The sequence below is a fragment of the Hippopotamus amphibius genome, chromosome 14, assembly GCF_030028045.1.
Source record: "Hippopotamus amphibius kiboko isolate mHipAmp2 chromosome 14, mHipAmp2.hap2, whole genome shotgun sequence".
Lineage (NCBI taxonomy): Eukaryota > Metazoa > Chordata > Mammalia > Artiodactyla > Hippopotamidae > Hippopotamus > Hippopotamus amphibius.
In genome coordinates this window covers 70,975,137-70,996,103 of record NC_080199.1, presented here as the reverse complement: position 1 = coordinate 70,996,103, position 20,967 = coordinate 70,975,137, and the positions used below count along the sequence as shown (strand labels likewise).

Sequence of the window (20,967 nt, the reverse complement as noted above, 5' to 3'; positions counted from 1 at the left end):
TGCAAGTCTCTTGCCGCAAACCTAAGTGTAGGGAGGAATCAGAGAACGCCCTTGACAGACTGGCCTGTGGATCTCATCATGGTTACCACATTGTTACTGGAGAAAATTCAATCTGTTTGGCTTGGGACCATGATAGGATTTCAATAGAATTTTTGTAATTATGATATGTAAAAATTATTTCTGTTTTACTCTAGAGTGAGAATCTGTTTTTGTCTGCGCAACATCCTTCCCCCCTTTCTTAGATAACAGAGCCTCTTCTATATGGTTTAGGTGGGGCCAACACTCTTGGTCCCCTCCAACCACATTCCTTGGCCCTATTACCACCACCCACATGGAATGACCAGCTCCTTAAAAGAACCCCATTCCCTTAAGCCCAAGGAGACCAAGGAGCTTTGGGATCTTAAGTCAACAGTTGTTTGGGGCCGAAATCAATTGGTTGAAAAAGGAGATATTCAGTTTTTCGATTGGTAGCTTGACCTGCACAAAAACCTTTTCAATCGATAAATCCAGAAGGTGGTTTGGCACTCGGCATGCTCTTTCATTACACATCTGTGATGCTACTCAGGGGAAAGCCACTCACTTTGCCTCAGTTGCCTTTCCTACTGCTTAGAACATGATAGGACCTCGGTCCAGAGACAGACACAGCAGAGGGAGGCTGTCTCACTGGATTCCTGAGTTGCTGCACATCAACAGGTATGAGAACAAGTCATTGTGGAAACTACCATGGTCTGTGACACTAGTTTCAGAAAGTATTATCACATTTCCTAATTACATGTGCTCAATGTTAAAAACTTAAAAGAAATACAGAAAGGCACAATGAAAGAAAAGAGCCAACTCTTACCCCATTAATAACATATAATTCAATATATGTTATTTGTCAAAGTGGTACTGATAATATCTTTGGTTGACTACTTTTGCATATAATAAAATACATTGTGAGTATTTTCCCATATCATGGTATTGTTGGTAAAAATGGGAAATTCACTTTTTTTGGAGAGTGGTGCTGATTTTTTAAAAACCTGACTTTTGAATACTGCCAATTGAGCTGACAACATCAAGGCAGCCAAGAGGAAACAGTTCAGTAGGGCTTTGTCAACAGTCTGATTGTGGAGAAGGCTGGAAGTTTATGTGAGTTAAAGGAGATTTACAAGCTGTTTCTTTAAGGAAATACCACGTGGTGTTTGTATAGTCTGGTGGACAAGACTTCAGAGAGCCTCTGTCAAGTAAAGAGTCATACCGAGGGACTTCCTAGGTGACCTACAGGTTAAGAATCCGTCTGCCAGTGCAGGGGACATGGGTTCGTTCCCTGCTCCAGGAAGATCCCACATGCCGCAGAGCAACTAAGCCCATGAGCCACAACTATTGAGGCCATGTGCTGCAACTACTGAAGCCCGGGTGCCTAGAGCCCATGCTCTGCAGCAAGAGAAGCTACTGAAATGAGAAGCCTGTGCACCACAATGAAGAGTAGACTCCCTGCTCGCTGCAACTAGAGAAAGCCTGTGTGCAGCAACGAAGACCCAATGCAGCCAATAAATAAATTAAAAAAAAAAAAAAAAAAAGAGTCATACTGAGCTCAGGAAATTTACCGCCCAGGTTTGCAGGCCTCCTTTCACGTTACAATCTCATTGGGTTTTTAAACTGGTTTTTCTAGAGTGCTCAGAACAGTGTGTTCTCCTAGAGAAGCATTTAAATACATTTTTTTGGTTTATGTTATTCTCGGCATAGCAAATGCTTTTTCCATAGCTAGCCCAAAGGGATACTATTTTTCCTAAGTGACCAAAATTCAAATTAGGGCCAAATTAAATGTTATTATCATCAGAAACTTAGCTGGCTAGAAGGAACTGGGCTTACTGTGGAAAGTTGAAGGTATATGTATTTCTGTTGTTCCTACAAATCTCCTGGAATTTTGATGGATAAACTGGCTCCAATTTAAGTAGGTCTTAAACGTTCTTAACATTCTTCTTAAATGTTCATTAAAAGTACTCAAGACCAGTGGGGGGAGAAAAGACATCATGGATCTCTATGTGGTTTAGAAAAGTGGGCTTGAGAACAGTGTTTTGTTTTTTTCATTTAAACCGGCTGACATGGTGGGCACTCTGCTTCTGAAAGATTGTGGGTGACTCAACCACCACAAGATGTCTGCAGTCGATGAAATTATCACTATTAAAGCATATTCAAGGTATTAACATTTCAACAGGCTCGTGGTTGCTGGCTTAGGGTGGTTTACATGGCTGAGATAGCTTCATGATTAACGAACTTCTTCAGACAAACGACTCCTTTGTCTTCAGATGGAATTTCTCAAGTGAAGTCCCTGTTCATCAAAGCTATATTTATTTGGCCATAGGCTAGGCCAGATTTGTTAAAATCAATGCCAGAGTATCCATCCCATGTATATAGATGTGAACGATGCAAGCATTAATATCAGGTAGGACCATACACTACCACCAACATCCTTCTCCCAGGAGGGCTTTAGAACCCTAATCACAGGTTCAGGAGGGAACATCAAGTTTTGTAGTAACAATAGGCTTTAATTTTGATCCCATGTCATGGCATCCCAGTTCCTTCTAGCCAGCTAAGTTTCTGATGATAATAACTATTAATTTGGCCCTTTTTGCATTCTTTGAATTATATGTCTCCTGCAATGTGTAAAAGGCCTGAATAAGTCTTAAATGTATACCAAGTATAACTGTTTTCTAATGTGCATAACATTTTGTTTCCATGATATTCTAAGTTACTAATAGAGTTAAAATATAGGTTATTTAGAATAAGTTTAAGACTATTAATCTCTGAATATTCAAATCAGTAAACCAAGTGACAAATACCCATTTTATCTCCTCATAACTTAAGGCAACCTTTTTTCTGATGTGTAGAAAAATACCTTGTACTCAGCTAATACATAACTATAGAAGAAAGAAATAGGAAGATGTATATATTCTCAGGACATCTAATTGTACTCAGTTAAGACGGAGTTTCATGGCTGTGTTTATGTGAACTTTTTTCCTGAAAGCAAGAGTTATAGACATGCTGAGACATACTATTCCATCATCAATTCTTAGCACTAGCCTTATTTCTCAGGTCGTGAAGGATCTTCTGCAAGCTGGATTCATAGCAAAAATAGTCACTTAAAAGTAATTTCTATTAGAATGAAAAGGAATCAAGCAAATTCTGTACCTAAATAGAAGGTCTATTCTTAGTCACTTGAGGGTTGTTTTTAATTTCTCTTTTTCAGCCTTTTTTGGGAAATCATATTTTTTATAGATATAGATATATAAAATTTATTATTTGTTTACTATTAACTTTTTAATATGATTATACATTAAATTATATATTTTAATGTATGTAACATAAATTATACATACATTTTATGCAATCATAAATTAAAAATTCTAAATAAGATTACATTTTTTTTTTTTACAGTATTTTTTTTTTTTTTTTTTTTTTTTTTTGGGGGGTTAGTTGCTCCATGGCATGTGGGATCTTCCTGGAGCAGGGATCGAACCCGTGTCCTCTGCATTGGCAGGCGGATTCTTAACCACTGCGCCACCTAGGAAGCCCAAGATTACATATTTTATCTAACTATACATTTATAATGAAAACACACACACACATACACACTCTAACACGTTCCTAATAAGTCCCTGCTCTCTCCAGCTGTTGGGGAATTTGCAGTTCTCGTCCAGCTGGGAAGCATGCACTTCCCATCCCACTGCTGTCTGGCTTGGCCATGACCCACTCTGGCCAACGAAACATGGGCAGAAGTCATGAATGTGAGTTTCAAGCAAAACTCTTCAAGACCTGTCGCCTCGTTCTGCCAGCTCTCCTACCTTTCCCTGGACCATGAGGCTGGTATGGCTCAGAGGTTTTTCTTCAGCCTGGGTCCTGGAATGATGACACAGGGAACAAAGCCACAGCAGAGTAGCTGCTGACGTGTAATGTGAGCAAGAAATAAACTTCTGCTGCTTTATGCCACTGCAACTTGGGGGACAACTTGTTACAGTGGTATAGTCCAGCTTAAGCTAATTTAGCACAGCTGCTAGCTGTGCCTTTTATAGGTGAAGCATAGAAATGCGCTACCAACTTTTATTTCAACTTGATGCTGTTCCTGGATATCCGTTAGTATATCAGAAATGAACACAATCAATGTCCACAATAATTTCTGCCTGGAATTCTGCTTCCTTGCCTACAGTGCCTGGCCTGTATGAAGTGTTAAAATGTAAACAATTCTTTCACGCTCATCTGTCACATGGATCCACACACGAGTGTGTGTTTACACACATTACAAACACACACTTTTTCTCTCACCTACACATACACACTTACACCACAGAAAATCAAAAGTTCAGCTGCAACAGAACAATGAATAGAAATACTATTTTCCATGCCCATATTTCTAATAGCATGAAAAACAGAAAAAAAAAGATTATAATCCTCTCCCCAACCCCCCGCAATCAATCGCAAAGAAAAAGAAAGCAGAAAATATATGTTCTACTAGCCAAATAGTTTCTGACCAGATTGTTTTGACTCCAGTTTTCCATGAGGCAGGGTAGCTCTTTATTCTCTCCTTTCATTTGGTACAGCTTGTTCCCATCAGGCGCTTGTGGTATCTCTCAGGGAGGCTGAGAGCATATGAACATCCACAGCTTTGCGAGGTTGTGGAGCCACTGCCTACCACTAAATCCCGAGAGATTCTGGGGGATGGAGTCAGTTATGCAACTGAAATGCAAGGTATGGGAACAGAGAGCTGATTCAGACAATGAGGAAGAGGGTTGTAATTTGCCGGCCTTGGCCAAAGTACCCCCATATTGACCCACCAAGATAATAGAATCTTGAGGAACCTTTCTTGGGAAAAGGCTACGAAGATTCTGGAGATGGCCTCTCTCTCTCACTTGGCTTCTTAGGTTTCTTTTGGAAAGGTGGAGAATACCAAATAGTCCATGGCAGCTGACTTGATACTGGCTTTCAGGAGCAGAAGCTCTAACTTCCACAAGGTCAGTGAAACTGCCAGTATCAGAAGGGTCCCTGTGTATTCACTGTGTCATGCCCATGGGTTTTCGTCCAGGGAAGAGCAACTGCTTTGGACAAGTCCCACCAGCATTAGGAACTCAGGCATCTTGGCGTTGGACAGGTATTCTTCTATCCTATATTGCTTTAAGACATTCTTTAAATGTTAAAAAAAAAAAAAAAAAATTCACGTTTTTAGGGAATGTAACCCATACTATATCTATTTTCAGACATATCTGGATGTCTATACTTATAAAGGCTTATCTGCTATTCTAGCTGCTTAGCCCAACTCTTATAACTGTGGTACTGCAATTACACCAGAAGCTTGCACAATATCAGGGAACACTGTACCATGCAGGCATCAGAAGGAGCCCAGATCTGTCTGGAAAAAATAACTGCAAGAATCCTACAGACCCTTTTCAAATCTTTCACTCCTTGTGGGGCTGACACGGCAAGATACAACGTCACCAAAACTTCTGACTCCCAACTTAAGGCTTTGTGCATTTAACTTCTTAGCAACTCTAATACCTGGATCAATCAAAACTAGTGTTTGCTTAATTTAATCCCAAGATAAGATGTGCACAACTCCAGTGTAATTTTACTACCTGACTATATATAAAAACTTGATGGTGTATGTGTGTGTGTTTTATGTTAAAATATTTACTGGGAAATATTTACCGGGATAAAATATTTACTGAGAATTTTTCAATGTGTCTTTGCCAGTTTTCTGGAGTGCTTTCTACTTTTATGCAGTGGCACTGGTTCTGTGAATGATTTTCTAAAGATATATCACTTATCCCAGAAAATCAGAGCTAGATCCAAGAAATTAAATTTTTATTAGGTCTTCAGCTGCAGATTCATTTTTCTCCATGTTCTTCAAGGCCAAAGAAACCACTGAGCTTAGAGGTTCGCTCTCTAAATATTGGGATTTCTATTTTGCAAATCATTAATAGACACTGACATTATATATCCCTTACAGAAAGCAATTTAAAACAAATACGGGTAGTTGAAGTAGCTTTACCTGATTTAAGGCAGGAGGAGATTAAGCTCCCAACTGAAGAGACGGAAAACAACTTGTACTTGGGGACACCCCTTTTTCATCAAACAGAGTGATACATGATTGATTTGTGTCACACTATGATCTACCACATTGCCTATCGATACTAAAGTCAAGTGAAGCATCCCATAAATACACCATTAATGCAATCAAACAGGTTTTAAAAAGTTATATATAAACTATAAAAAAGTTTTAAAAGTTTAAAACATGACAAAAGTTTTAAAATCTTCTAATAGTTCAATTTGTGTAGTAGATAACTTCTAATTTTAAAGAATTCTTTGGGCCTTATGTAATTATTGTTACAAAATCTTAATTGGACCTCTCCAGATTTTAAGAACATAGTAGGAAACAGCAGAAACATGTATCATGTAAACACATAACTACTTCTAAGTGGGGGTCCAGGCAACTCAAACTCTTGTACAATATAAATGAAATTTAATTACCTGACTAGCTTTGAGTGTATAACAATTTTTATTAATGATGGTCTTGACTAATATGCTTGCCCAAATACTCACTGAATTCAGGTATAAAAGGATTATTTCCCCTAAGAACAGAGCTGAATAAGAGATAAAAGTGAATTAAAATTTCCTCTTAAATGAAATCAAACAGAAGAGTATCAAAATCTAAACCTAAGATTTGAAACACCTGAAAGAAAGAAGGAAAAAAGAAAGAAAAATCACTTTAATTTTGTCATCTAGAGATGGAGTAACGTTTTGTTGGCATGTATGTAATCTCTCATTCTTTTATTATGAAGATGTGTATGTGTACAGTATCTGAGCCAAGTACACTACCTGTTTTATATAATCTTTAAATAAAACTTCAACCTAAGCAGGTTGACAGTGCATTCTGAACCTCTTTCCATTCTAACAGATATCCCTCTCAAACATTCTACTTGGCTGAATAACATTCCTACTGCTATTACTTAAAAAAGCATCTTCTTTTATCAGTTTAGGCTTCCATAATCACAGGTTAAAAATAATAAATCCAGTTCTCTGGAGGTTTTCATTCTACATAAAGAATTTTGCCAGAATGTGCATCATGGTAAATGTGTTTCAGGGAGCACTTCTGGGTTGATATGTCTCATATTATTTTACATTCTGGATTAAAACACATCTCATATGGTTTTGATATATATTCTCAGCAGACTTCAGAAAGGAAATTCCAAGTGGAAGTTTATTCATACACCAGAACTATGTTTAAATGATGCTACAGGGATGTCTTAAACTAACACTAGTCAGGAAGTTCAAAGTTGAGGTTAGATCCTGGACCATGTTCCCACCTCTTCCTCTTTGGTATTTGGAAAGTGGAGATTTTATGTAACAGCTGTTCTGCTTGTCTTTGACCTCCTGCATATGTATTTACATAATTTCCAAGATGAATTTCAAAACTTTATGTAATTAGCATTTTCTAAAGGGTGTTGCTGCAGTTTCAAGGTTACACTTAAAAAACAAAACAAAACAAACTAGACAAAATAAAGAAAAACTCCCCATCCTGTTTTAACAATTAGACGAATATTTGGAATCTATGTGACACCTAAAATCTTTTAACTAATCAAGAGCAAAATGTGACCCACATTCTAAACCCAGCAAATTCACCAAGAATGCATCTCTTTAGAAGAAAACAGTTTTGTTTTTGTGCAGGGTTAATGTTATTGCTTTAAACAGGAGTTCAAAACGAAGATATGTTCTGATTTCCTTTTGCTTTTAACTAATGGCATACCTGTTACTTAAATAAAACAAGTTTCTTTTCTTGTTGAATATGCATACTCAGCTTTATGAATTAACTTTTTTAAAAGAGGCTGCCAATTTGTTTAGAAAATGTTCCTTTATTTGAGGGCATATGCAGACTAATTGGATGTAAGAGGTACGTGGCTTACAGTGGCAAGGAGCACTGACTCCACCCCTCATTACCTTCATGACCTTGGGTATTTTAATTTCAGCATGCCTACAGGAGGACCTTGGGGCCAAATACCACCCATCCCCCTCACACAGATTCTTCTTCGGACAAGAATCCAACAGGCAATTCATTTTTTCATTCTACAGAAGATTTCGTTAGACTCTTTCTGTTAAATAATGTTGTATTGCAGGAAGCCATGCTTTGCACAATAGAATGCTGTTCAACAAGATGTAATGAGAATCATAAATGAAATGTGACACTTTGAAAATGGTAGTAGGAGCCTCCACCAGCTGCTACATTCAGGATATGAACACCAGATTGGGGAAGACAGTCTTGTGATTATATAGTTTATGAGGTGCTTACCAGTTAATAAGTAAAATATTAGCAATCATGCGAGGATCTCAAGGGCAAAGATATATGTAAACATACCAAACACACCAGAGCCCTGGGAAAGAAATCTGTATCAGACACGTAGCCTTCATTAAGGGAAATGCTGTCACAAGATTATTTTTCCATGTTAAAAAAAAAAAAAGAACAAATAAGTAAATCTTGAGCAAGGGATATGAGCTTCCTGTGGATTAATAACTGGGAGAAGTTGAGGGTTAATGTGGAGCCCAAGGTCACTGGCCTCAAGAGGTCATGAGTCTCCCAGCTAGGCTTCCTGTCAAGGTCATTCCCGCTATTAGAAACATCCCAGGTGCATTTCTCGGGGATCAGTTTCACAAATCAATAATTACACTTTATACGTCTGCAATACCACGTGACATTTTCTGTCCTGTTCTGTTCTCTTCTACTAAAAATTGCTGGGTATACCCATTAGCTGCCTTCACGAGCCGCAGTGTAGAGAACACTGCCTCAGATGACACACAGTTAGATGAGAAGCAGCTGGTTAAACCAGTGAGTAAACTGAGTCTAGTTCTCAGAGTCTGACAGCTGGCGGTCTTCCTAGACTCCGTCTTCCTAGACTCCTCCCCTCTCCTGAATTCCTCACATTCTCACAAACTCAACGCCAAGACCTGCTTAGTCTCCCTCTTAAGTGTATTTCTTCAACTCCTATCTGCCCACCTCCATTCTCTCTGTCTTCGTTTAGAGCCTCACCGTGTCCCGAGACTATCGCAACAGACTCCTAACTGGTGCCCCTGCTTCAGTTCTTGCCTTCCCCATTTCTCCTTAGGACTCCTTCATGCCGCCTTGTTACCTGAAGAACAAAGTACCAGCCCATAACCCTGGCCCACAGCGCCCTCCTTCACCTGGCCTCTGCCCACTTCCAGGGGCTCATGGACCACTTTGGGCCCAGTTGCTGGGACGGCAGGGAATCTGTCAGCCTCGTGGCGCTGTTTCACTTCCCACACTTGCCCTTGGGCTGTTTCTTCTCCTTTGTCTGTCCCATTCCTCCTACTTCTTTTCCTCCGGACTTACTCTCATTTGTCTTCTATCGAGATTCAGCTAAGACATCACTTCCTGGATCCCAGGTTAGCTTGTCCTTCTCTGGACTTTTGTACATCATAGTCCTTATGAGGCTAGACTGAAATGTTCTTGTTACATATCTGTCTTCCCATTAGACTACAAGCTTCTCAAGGGCAGAGGCTGCCTGATTCACTTTTGCGCTTGAACCCAGTGTGTGCTTATTCTTAAATAAATATGCTGAATGTGGAGGAACTGAGAACCTCTGCTTCTGTTCCAGGTGTCCCTTGGGTACCCAACTTTCACCAACATTGCTCTGCATTCATCCCAAACCAGAATGGACTGCTGCTCCTTTTATTTATTCCCATCAAAGGACCTCCACATACTGCTGCTCAAAGGTCTTTGGCTAAGGTACCCTGAAAAAGCTCTCCTGCTTCCTTTCTCCTTTGCTGGTTTGACTGAAGGAGGCTGAGGGGCACATGCTGGGTTTTCATACCTTCCTGTTCTATTCCATTTGAGAAGTCTGCGGCTACTGTTGCTGGAGCTGAGGATGGGCTGAGTGCCAGCCCCAGTCTTAATCAATAACAAGTCAATGACACGAAATCTCATGCAGCTTAGAGGTCTTCCAGATGTGGATCTGGAATAGTATTGGCGAGTCAGATTTGGTCTAGAGTCACTTCTAATCTAGATGACTCTGGGAGGAGCAGGGTCGTTCTGGTGATGAGCACAAAGGGTTGGGTCCCCTCAGGAGCAGATCTGAGCGTAGTTCAGTCTGGACCACCGAAGACCTCCTGGATGTGCTTTGGAGGACACCCAACCCCCTGAGGCTGCCCCATTCATTCCTCCAAGGGAATCACCTAGTCAGCCCACGATGGCACCCCTGGGGACGTGGGCGTCCTTCAATCAGAGCAGAATAACGCCTCTCTCGAAACGTAACCACACTAGCGTAGAGAAATGGAGTAGAGTAATCCCCTCTCTTGAAACGTAACTCCATCCAGCCATGACTATTTTGGTTCTTAGGAGCAGAGGGAAAATGTGTGACATACTGGGGTGGCCTTCTTCTGGGCACTAGATTTAGTGGGGTCTGCCTAGAAGACCCTCCCCTTTATTCTTAGTTAAAGTTCTCCTTCCTTGAAAATGTAGCTTGTTGGACACCTCCTCCAGGAAGCCTTCCCTAAGCCCTTCTAACACTTACAGTCTATACCCTTCCATGATCCCTGGCCATCTTGAACTGTTATTTGACCTATTACATGGAACCATGACTTCCATCTCTTAGTAGACTTACAGTCTGAGCACAGTGAATTTGCTAACATAGGGACTCAACACAGGTTTGTGGTGGTTGTGGCTGTCGTGGCTACTGTTACTAACTAACAAGAACACAAGCTCAACCACGGGCACGTTTGATGATTGATGCTGATGCTGATGATTGCTGGCCCTTGTTCATTTCTAGAGACAGGAGAGCAACCTGGGGGAAATAAATGAAACTCTTTAATAAAGTAAAGGAAGGAACAGATATGGGAAAGAAGACAGCAAGTTGAGATCAACCCTCCCCCCCTCCATCCCCCCAGAGTGCAGCCGTGGAGAGCAGCATAGAGTATGGGCTTACTGCAGAGGTCCCTGAACAAACCTCATTATGTCTCAAAGTCTCAGTTTCCTCATCCGGAAAATGTGCCTAATGTTATGCCTACACTTCAGAGCAGATGGAAGGACGTGAGAGAAACTCCAGAACAAGGAAGGGTATTTTGTGTACCGCTGCAATTCTGGTGCCTGGCACAAGGCTTTGGACTTCACTTTGTGTTTACGTTTGTTGGACAAAATGAATTACGTAAATTGACAAAGAGCAGGCACTTAAAAGTTGGAGCTATTATTATCCACTGAAATGAGTACTTTTCACATTTCCCCACTGTTGTACTCAAATGGTAGAAGAAAATAAACAGATGTCCTCCATGAATTTATTTCACATTTCCACCCAAATTGAGGACAAATAAAACATGCCCACCCTAGTTTTACTACAAAAAGCTTTCCCTCAAATTTTAAGAAAACTGATGCTCCAAGGTGTACCATCGTGGACATTCTGGTCGGATGAAGGGACTTAGATGTAAATTTAAAAGAAATTTCACTTTTAGAGAGATGAGTTATCATTAGATTTATCATTATTTTTTTTAATAACAGCTTCCCTGAACACTAGAAAATGTGGGGTTTGGGCAAATTCCAACTCCATTAGAGAAAGGATGACAGTGCTGGACCCAGAGGTCTGAGAGAACAAACTGAGAGACACACAGGCAGTGGACAGCTGACGGCTGGTTGAGTGTAAATCACAGGATGGAGGTAGAATCTCTGCTCAGCAACGTAAGATGCTGGCTTGAAAACAAAGACCTTCTTACATATATTTCTATAAAATAGCAGAAGGGCTCATGTTCTGAAGGCAATTTGTGCATTTTATTCAGGAAACCAACCAACATCCTTCAAAGATAACTTCAGAGATAGAACCCAAATTTGACCACTTACTCTGCTGCTTAAAATCCTTCAGGACTCTGAAATTCTTCCAAAGTAAAATGCAAACTTTCAAGGACAGTATAGGATTCTTGAGCTCAGCGTGGGTCCCTGGCGTGTCCTTCTGCATCTCAACGGGGCATGTGCCCTGGATGCCAGCAGTACTAACTCCCAGCTCCTTAAAGCTGCCACCTCGCGCCACTCTCGTCCTCTGCTCCCTGTAGGTACTTTTCCTAAGTCGAGAATGACTCTCTCCCACTTAATCTAACTAGCTAATCCTTATCTTTCCTCCCCCCTCTATTTCTTTAATTCTCAGCTCCAGTTTTACCTTCTCTGCCAAGACCTTCCTGACCACCCGCTTCCTGCCACACAGGTCTCTCCCTGGCACCCTCTGTGTACCCCTGGCCCAGCCCTTGCCCCAGCACTGCGATTTTTGGTTTATTCTGCTTTTCTGTTTCTCTCCACAGGCACAGTCTTTGCATATCCTGTGCCAGCACAGTGCCCGGCACCCCAAAGGGGCTTGATTAACCCTGGCGTTACAAACTGAGGAAGCTTCCAGCACAGAGGCTCAAAGAAATTTGGAGCGAGGAGTAAATGATGGTTCTCCCTCATGTTTCCAGCCACTGACAGTGAGGAAGAACCTCACTGCTCCTCGGTGACCTGTGAAGCATCAGCAAAGATTCCAAACCTCCACCCTTCCTTTCCCCACTGTTTTCATTCACATTAAAAAAGGAACACCATGGATTTGCATCACAGCCTCAAAGTAAAGTCACAGGGAGACAGGATTGCGTTTGGAACAGGAAGAACCACACACTTTCTCATGAATCAAACCCCTAAGCAGAACTAAAATTGAAGGTGGAGTGTGTTCCACTTACTCACATTATCAACAGAATCTTTTAGTTGCAAACAGAACTCTCTACTCATCAAGGAAGAGCTCAAGAATTACAATTCCAATGGTTAATCTTTTGTTTGAAACCTCCAAATTTTTTTTTACATGCCCTTAAAGAATATAAATACAGTTTAAAAACATTCCACAGTCGACTACAAGTAGCAAAGATGATGCTTCTAAAAGACTTTCTCCTTCTTGGTACAAAAAGTACCCTTATGTATCCTGTAGGTACTAACGGACTCATGTTCATAACTGCTTTAAATTCTATGCTTCTTCTCTCTGTCAAGTGTGGTTTCTATTTAGAGTCTAAATATTATATTGTTTATTACATATTTCATAATGTCACTTATTTTATAACACTATAATGGTATTAGCAAATTTGAAGCCAATAGTCCCCAAACAACAACAAAACGAAAACGAAAACAAAACCAAATCCCACTGTTTAGGTTTACTGAATTCTAGGTTTTAAAATTCTCTTTGGCATAATGGTTTCTATTAGCAAAACCCAGACAGCACTGAATTACCAATAAATTCTGCCAGAAACATCCTATGGAACTCTGCTCCAAGGATTTACAATCATTCTTTTTAGGCTTCATACTGATACCTCCTTGTTTCCAATCATGTTGTGAAAATAGATGGGAAACAATTCACAGCAGTGCTCTGAGATGCTCGTCTGGGAAACTGGAGGAGTATCCCTAATGCTGATGTCATTGTCATTCCTGAAATTCCAGTCCTGGTCACTCTCCCATCTGGACTACTTTTCTAGTCTGGAATTCTCTCTCCCAGTCTTCCCTCACTACCCACTCACCTGACCCCTGGGGGAACCATGAGTCACTTCCTGTCCTTTACACTTGTGGCTGAACTTCCCCTTCTGTGACTGCCTCAAACTGGGGGTGGCGGTGGGGATGGGGGGGTGTGGAGAACAGGGGTGAAGGGGGATGCAGTGAGAAGGCCTGGGAGGGAGAGGGCTGCCTGGAAGGCAGGAAGAAGGCAGGGGAGTCTCTCTCCACCCTGTCTGCGTTTGAGCTGCGGAGCGCTGCGGACTCTTGTTTTTTAAGGAGATAAAGGTTATCATCACAATAATTTCCTGAGCTGTACATTTTTTACTGCGTGATTTATCTCCTGGATCCTGATTCCACTCTTCACCTTTCCACTACTTATTAGCAGCTTCAGAAGGATGGAGGGTAAAAGAAATAAAAAGCAAATTCATCAATCTCACTTTTATGAAAAGTCTGATGGGGCAAATCTGAGACCTACTTAAAAATAAGTGGTTGGGTGGGCATCTATTGTATTGAGACTAGCCTTCTTATTTGTCACTAATATTCATAAATTGGATGTAGTACATGCATCTTGGCTTTCTAGGTCAGTTTTTTATTAAAACGATATTTTTACTATGATAAATTTTTTTAAGTTAAGAATTAAAAAATAATATTATGGTGGAGATAAGCTAAATGTTTAACAAACACATGGGTGGACTCTGATTCCCAGCTTCGCTTGGAGGTAGGCCATGTGAAGGAGGTCTGGGCAAAGGCACATGGGTGGACCTGCCATGAGATCTACCAGCCTGTCCTTCTCCATCCACCAGGGGATGTGTCAGTGCCCAGGAGACCTCGGAAGCTTCATGTTGAGTTAGGAGAGCTTCGGTTGGCCTATGTCTGGAGCAGAGTGTCATGTCCTCAATGTGAACGGGAAACATACTTTTAGTTGGGTGATTTTGTAACGCTTTGAGGACAGGAACCTCTGCCTTATTTGACATCGAATCCCCCATGACTGGAAAAGAGTATCCCCTTACGACTGGAAAAGACCAGGTATCTGGCCAGTGTTTATGGAATAATGAATGTTGAATGAGTCATAGGGTATACACATGAGAAATCAAAATGCACACAAAAAGTTAATTCTGAGAAAAATTTCTGGGGATGCTTTGCTCCTACATGCACGTAATCAAAGTCACTCTAAATATTACTCAAAAACTCTTTTGTCTTTTATGTCTATTTTTGTTTTCATGGAAAGCATCCAACTTTCAATACACACCACACGCTAAGATAGATTGTGAAATAGTTTCTTTTGAAAAGGATTCAATTCGGTCCCTTCTCCTTGACCTACCCCCCACCTCTGAAAATAAACCCAATGTCAGTTGACTGAACAGATTTATTTCACTGCTCATCAGCTTTGGAGAATCAAATGCATTTAAAGAGCAGTTTTGAGTTATCCAGACTTTAATGAGGGGATGCTGACTGTGAGAAGTTTCCTGGCTCCATGTTATCTCCATAAAGAAGCTTCTTGCCCTCATCAGACTAGTCCATGAGTCCGTGAAAGTGACACATTGTAAGATACTTTGCCTTAATAACAAAACCCACAAGTCCCTTACATATCTGTATTTATTTTCAGGCTAACTGGATTTCTAGGTTTAAGACTATGAAGCGACATTTGGTGTTTCCTTTTTAGACTAACTGTGACTAGATACTAGGACAGATGCTGAGGGCCTGTCCGGGAGATGCCAAATATACACCTCTAGCATATTCACAAGAGGTGATAGCAGGTACATTTATAATGTGGTTGGAATCTCCAAAGTGGCTTTAACTTTTTTTTTTTTTGGCACACGGGCTTAGTTGCTCCGTGGCATGTGGGATCTTCCTGGAGCAGGGATCGAACCCATGTCCTCTGCATTGGTAGGCAGATTTTTAACCACTGCGCCACCTAGGAAGCCCTGGCTTTAACTTTTGACACTAGTATTTACTGGGTAGATATAACCGATTTATAGTTGTAAAAAAGAAGCAAGGGAAGGAGGGAGGAAAGAAGGAAGGGTGGAAGGAAGAAAGGAAGGAACTCCAGCTATAAGCCATCCTTTCAAATCACGCAAATAGACACAGTCATCTGGCTGGTACCTGGACGGCCAGTCTAGCGCTAGGGCTCCAGGACACTGGTATTTCATTACCTGGCTGTGGATACAAGCCTCCTTCTGACAAGAGAATCTGCTGTCCGTCTTCCCTGCTACATATTGGCGCTCTTATTATGGAGAGTGCCCAGTTCATAGCTATTACTCAAGTCAGGAATGTTGACACCGTTCTCAATTTTATCTTTCTATCTTTGTTTTTGCTTGGCTCAGTTCCCCTCCCATCTACAGCAGGGTTCTCTGTACCCTTTGTTCCCTGTACCCTTTGTTCCCTGTCTTTGCTCTGTCCTAGGCATTCTGGATTTCGAGCAGGTGTTCAATGACCATCATCGACTAAAATGACCACCTTAAGGCTCACTTCAACCCACTCGAAATCACTTTAAATACTACTGCAAAATGATGATGCCAAATCCAACTCTAGATGTACATTATTTTAAAATTTAGCTTCCCAATCCCCTCCGGGATAAAACAATCTTTTCCCTGTACTAGGTACCCTGTGATCACCCAGTAAGTTCACATTAACCTATGAGTAAATATTTGGCTAAAGTTCATTGTGGCTAAGGAATGCCTGCTTGGGCTTCATTTTGACCTGAACTTATTTTATTTAACGAATATTTTAAAGAGATAGACATGAAAGCAAAACCCTAAATGTTTTTAAGCCTGTGGCTCTTAGCACCACCACCGTGATAGACCAAAAATAGAGGACGCAGTTGGAATATTGCACTAGTTTCTCAGTGTGCTCAATATAAATGACATACTCTTTTAAAAAAATTCAAGCATTCAAAACAAACAAACAAACAAACAGTGTTACTCCAAGCATTATTATACTCAAAAAGACTTTGGAATTTTGCAATTTACAAGGTATATTTATTTTAATAACTTACAACATAAATAGTTACTAAAATGAAGCCATGTTTAAAAAAACAAAACAACTGTGTACATGATTTTCAACCATATACGTATTTTTCTTTGGAAAGCTTTGAGGATTGGCCCACAGCTGATTGTTAGATGGTACTAGATGGTAAGCCAAGTAACTCTGAAGCCCTTGAATTTAATTTTAAAAAGCTGTTTGCTTAGTCATAGTCCATCTATTGTTGTTTCCAGCGGGTTTATGAAAGTTTCCTTAAAATTTTTTTAAACGTTTATATTCAGAAAATTAGGGGGAGAAAGAGAGAGAGCGCCTATAGAAATCAAAGACTTTTATGGAACAATTTTTTGCTCCAAAGGAGTCAAGAGATGCCAAATAAAATGATCAAAGTGACCAGCTAGCTGTGTGACCTTGGGCACAACCCTTTAACCTCTCTGATCCAATCTTCTCACCAATAAAATGAGGTCTCTTTCAGTGCTGTAAAATGCTATGATTTGTCACGAGAAATGTTATGCTGATAATGTCTGAAATCAATGCCTCTTCGGAACAATCGCACAGGACTCCAGAGAGGATAAACAGTACCTATGTTCTGGCCACATGATTGTAGACCATAGCCACACCCACGGTAACCGAATCCAAGAAAACCCATATAAACCTTGTAGGAAAGTTAAGGCTGGTCTAACACTCTGTTGCTAGGAAAGCATTGTTGATGAGCTGTACTCCAAATGGTCTGTATGATTTCATACTGTGGTCTCTGACACAGCAAGACAAGCATCCTGAGAAACCACAGCCTCAGCTGCTGCATCTTTGTCCCAGACATTAACTCCAACGGGTTCCTTTTTTTCAATTTTATTCTTAAATGTACCACTTCTGATCTCTCTCTGTTTCTTAACCCAGTTCTAAAAAAGACAAGAAGACAGACAGGATTCTAACTGTAGGGAGATGAATAAAAGTGCATTTTTAAAGGCTGTCAGTTATTATAAGACAGTTATTAAAATGTCTGGGGAAATGATCTTTGACTGCACTCAGCCTGCAAATCAGCCAGCCAGTCTGGCCCTTGGTGCACAGGACCCTGAACTGCTTTCTGTGAAGTGCAGTCCCAGGAATCTGTGAACTGGAGTCTCTCTACTCTTCAGCAGTTCCCACCACACCTGACACATAGTGCTGTGGTAAACATTGTTTTGGCAAGTTACCAATTAGTTATTGTTGGAAATGCCAAAAAAGGAAAAAAAAATTTCAGAGGCTGTGAAGGGTTTAGGCATTTTGTAGTTTGGAGGTGAACATTTGCCATAATTGGAGTATTTACTAAACAGGGAATCAGCTTCTCGGAGGCTAACACAGTATGCTGGTAACTCTGCTTCCGTTGTTCCTTAACTTGCCCATCAGAATCATGCACGCTTGTTGCTGGAATTTGTCTTCTGTGAAATAAATATTGTCACTAGCATATTACGGTTTTAAAACGCGTATTCACGACTGTTCTCCCTGCTATAAATTGCATGAGGAAGGTTTAGAAGGCCCACAACATCCATTCGATTCTTGTTTTAATTCTCCCTTGTGCCACTCCAATATTCTGCTGGAAGGTGTCTGCATTATTATTGTTGATATTGTGTACCAGGCATTGATGCTCAATGCATTATGTCTCACATACAACGGCTCATTTAATCCTCACAACAAGCTCTAAAGTGCTACGATCATCTGTATCTTACGCTGGAAGAAACTAATGCTCAGAGAGGTTAAATAAGGTGTCAAGGCCACTCAGTGGGGATGCTATAAGGCAAATCACAGGTTCTGCTCCAGTTCTAGTCCTCACTCATAACTAAATGGGAATACGTGATACAAACAGCAAAGCTCTTCCAAATCCTTTTGAAAAAAGGTAGGGTTTAAATTATAAATAAAAAAAGCAACCAAAGGAAAGAAAAGAATTTCCTCCATAATTTCCCCATGTGTTTATTATACCTTAATCAGCCATGAAATACGTATGTTACTCCTGCAACAGAGAAACTGAGGAGAGGAAGAAGAGGTGGCAGCACTTAAACTGATGAATGTGAGGGTTGTCAGTGATAAGAAGGAGGAGAAAAGTTGATGCACCATGCACTATTTTCCTAAAGGTCTTGACTCCCTGTGGAAGGTTCTTGGTGGCAACACTAGGGTTCCCGGCAGAGTGCAGTCTCTAGGAGCTTAGGAAAAGGTGAGAAGCAGAAACAACGAGGGCATCATAATGGCAGCATTTTTACAGCGCACACACCCAGAGAAAGCACAGAAGCAGGTTTTTTTTGGGGTGTGATCTCACACCATCCTGACTTTCAGAGACAGAGATTACCATCACCATTTTGGGGATGAGCCATAGGAAAGCTTGCATGTAGCCAATGACAGTTGTCGGGATTCAAACCCAGAACCCTCTGAGCCTGAAGCCTTCCACCTTTTCAGGGTGCCAGGCTGCTCTAAGTGGTCCTGCTGCAGTGTTCTTGCCAGGCAGGAACTTGCAGTGGGCAAACAAGAAAACCAAAAAGAAGACCCTAACTTGGGAGGCAGGACAGAGAAAGTACACAGAGCTGTAAAATAAATGAGGAGGTTTATCTGACAATCTGGACTGTTAATTAAATTTAGTTATCTACCAGCTAAGTACTCTGCAGCTCCATGGTGATTATCAAGCCAGTCAGAATCTCTAATAGCACTGATAACTAGGTGTGATAGGATTATGCATTTTTCCCTCTCAGAGTTGAAGCAAAAAAAGTTTCTTTAAAGCTGAGGCTTTCATATTGTTTTTTTTCAATTAGTAACTACTCCAGAATTATCCCAGAGACCTCAAGGATTGTTAGAGTTTATTTTCGCTTATATGGGGAAAAAGAAAGGAAGAATTCTTCCTAGGTAGAAGCAAGGGCCCAGAAAGAAGTTCTTCCTGGCCCTTCTTGACTCAATCTGGATTTATACAGTATTCAATAGACTCAACTCAGCAGAAAAGCCAAAAAAATGAGGTAAATGAACACTGCCCCTGCCTAATAATCTGATAAATAAATTAAAATTTGATGACTTTTGAGCCACAAATATATTTCACTTTTAAAAACAGTTAAGACTGTTAAAAAACAATGTTAAGTATTACCTTAAAACTGTGTGTTGAATGAGTTTTTGTAAATAAATCTTAATTTAAATATGGCGGGCTAGTTAATATTTCATTTTGGAAATACTCTGTTATGAAGTCCAGTTTACTAAGGAGACTAACTTTTTCACTGTAAAAAAAAAAAGTGTTTTAACTGAATCTTAACATGCAAAAACCCCCTGATTTATGTATCTTGTAAATGTAGATTCTTTTATGTTAAGAATGCATAACATAGGTGAAACAGCATTTGTTTTAGGTTCAGAAGTGCTTAAACATCACGTTAAAGATTTAACACAGAATGAAACTGTTTTACTATAAATTACAGTTTGTATGTTTGTTAGTAGAAAACTTTTCAAACCTATAATGTTTTGTTAGTTTGGGGCAGAATATAGGACAAATTCAAAATAGATAAGAATTAAGATGGAAAGAAAAATGGTTCTCAACTCTCAGATATGGGCTTCTTTGGAGAAAGTGAAAATGGATTTTTTTAAAAAATGAGAAATGAATGATAAACTGCTTTTTAAAAAGAAGATTATATATGCTGTTAGTCATTTAAAAAAATGACCATAGCTACCATAGAGACTTTGAGTCACATTTTTCTGGTGACACAGCCCCCTCTTGTAAAAACATATACACATACCAATATGTTATGTGAACTGCAATTTTGTAGTGACTTCAAGGAAAAACTTGTTTTTATAAAAGAACTCACATTTTCCCATGCTTCTTCACTTCTTGTGCAAGAACTTTTATGAGATTCGAGTAAACTGTGTTTTATTTATTTTCCTTTGTTCTTCCCTTCTTACTGGAAGAGAACATTCTCTGGATATAATCATGTTCAAGGAGAATAAATTGCTAGTAAGGAGATGATTTAAATCAATGACCAACCATGAAAATGCCTAATCCTGCCACCACTTTGGGTAGGGTAACTTAATTTTACTGGGACAACACATTTTATTTGAAGGCAATATATGAACCCACGGGAAGGAATGCTATTTCAGTAGCCTCCAACTTCGTCTTTGCAGACTTAGCCTCTCTCTCTAACCCGGCTAACTAAAGTTGAAGTTGTTTAGCAGTGGAAATACAGTGTGAAAATCCTTGGCTTACTTCATCAGAGTCCCTGGAGACTTTGTTTTTCTCTCAGCTTACTACCCCATAACTTGCCGAATCATTATCCCTATTCACTGAACTATCAGCAAGCCTTCCTGGTGTTCCAGCCACCTGGAGCTGACAAATATTTTCCTAACATGAAGGATGCTATAGCAACTAGATTCGTGGCATGGATACAAACCAGGAATAATGGTGTTAGAATTTAAGGTGAGAAACAGACATATAGCACCCACACCAGTATTATCCCAAAGAGTGTCTTGAG

The 20,967-nt window shown here is 40.2% G+C and overlaps 1 protein-coding gene across 5 annotated transcripts in view; it reads right to left on the bottom strand.

Annotated features, from left to right (window-relative positions):
- STARD13 (StAR related lipid transfer domain containing 13) overlaps positions 1-20,967 on the bottom strand; it is a 225,327-nt gene that overhangs the window by 73,054 nt on the left and 131,306 nt on the right. Inside the window, exon 1 of one of the 5 annotated variants that reach the window (XM_057707141.1) lies at positions 9,205-9,316. The exons of the other annotated variants lie outside the window; for them this stretch is intronic. The gene's annotated coding sequence lies outside the window, so the exon portion shown is untranslated. Of the gene's footprint in view, positions 1-9,204; positions 9,317-20,967 lie in introns of those variants that run through there. 5 annotated transcript variants of the gene reach the window in all.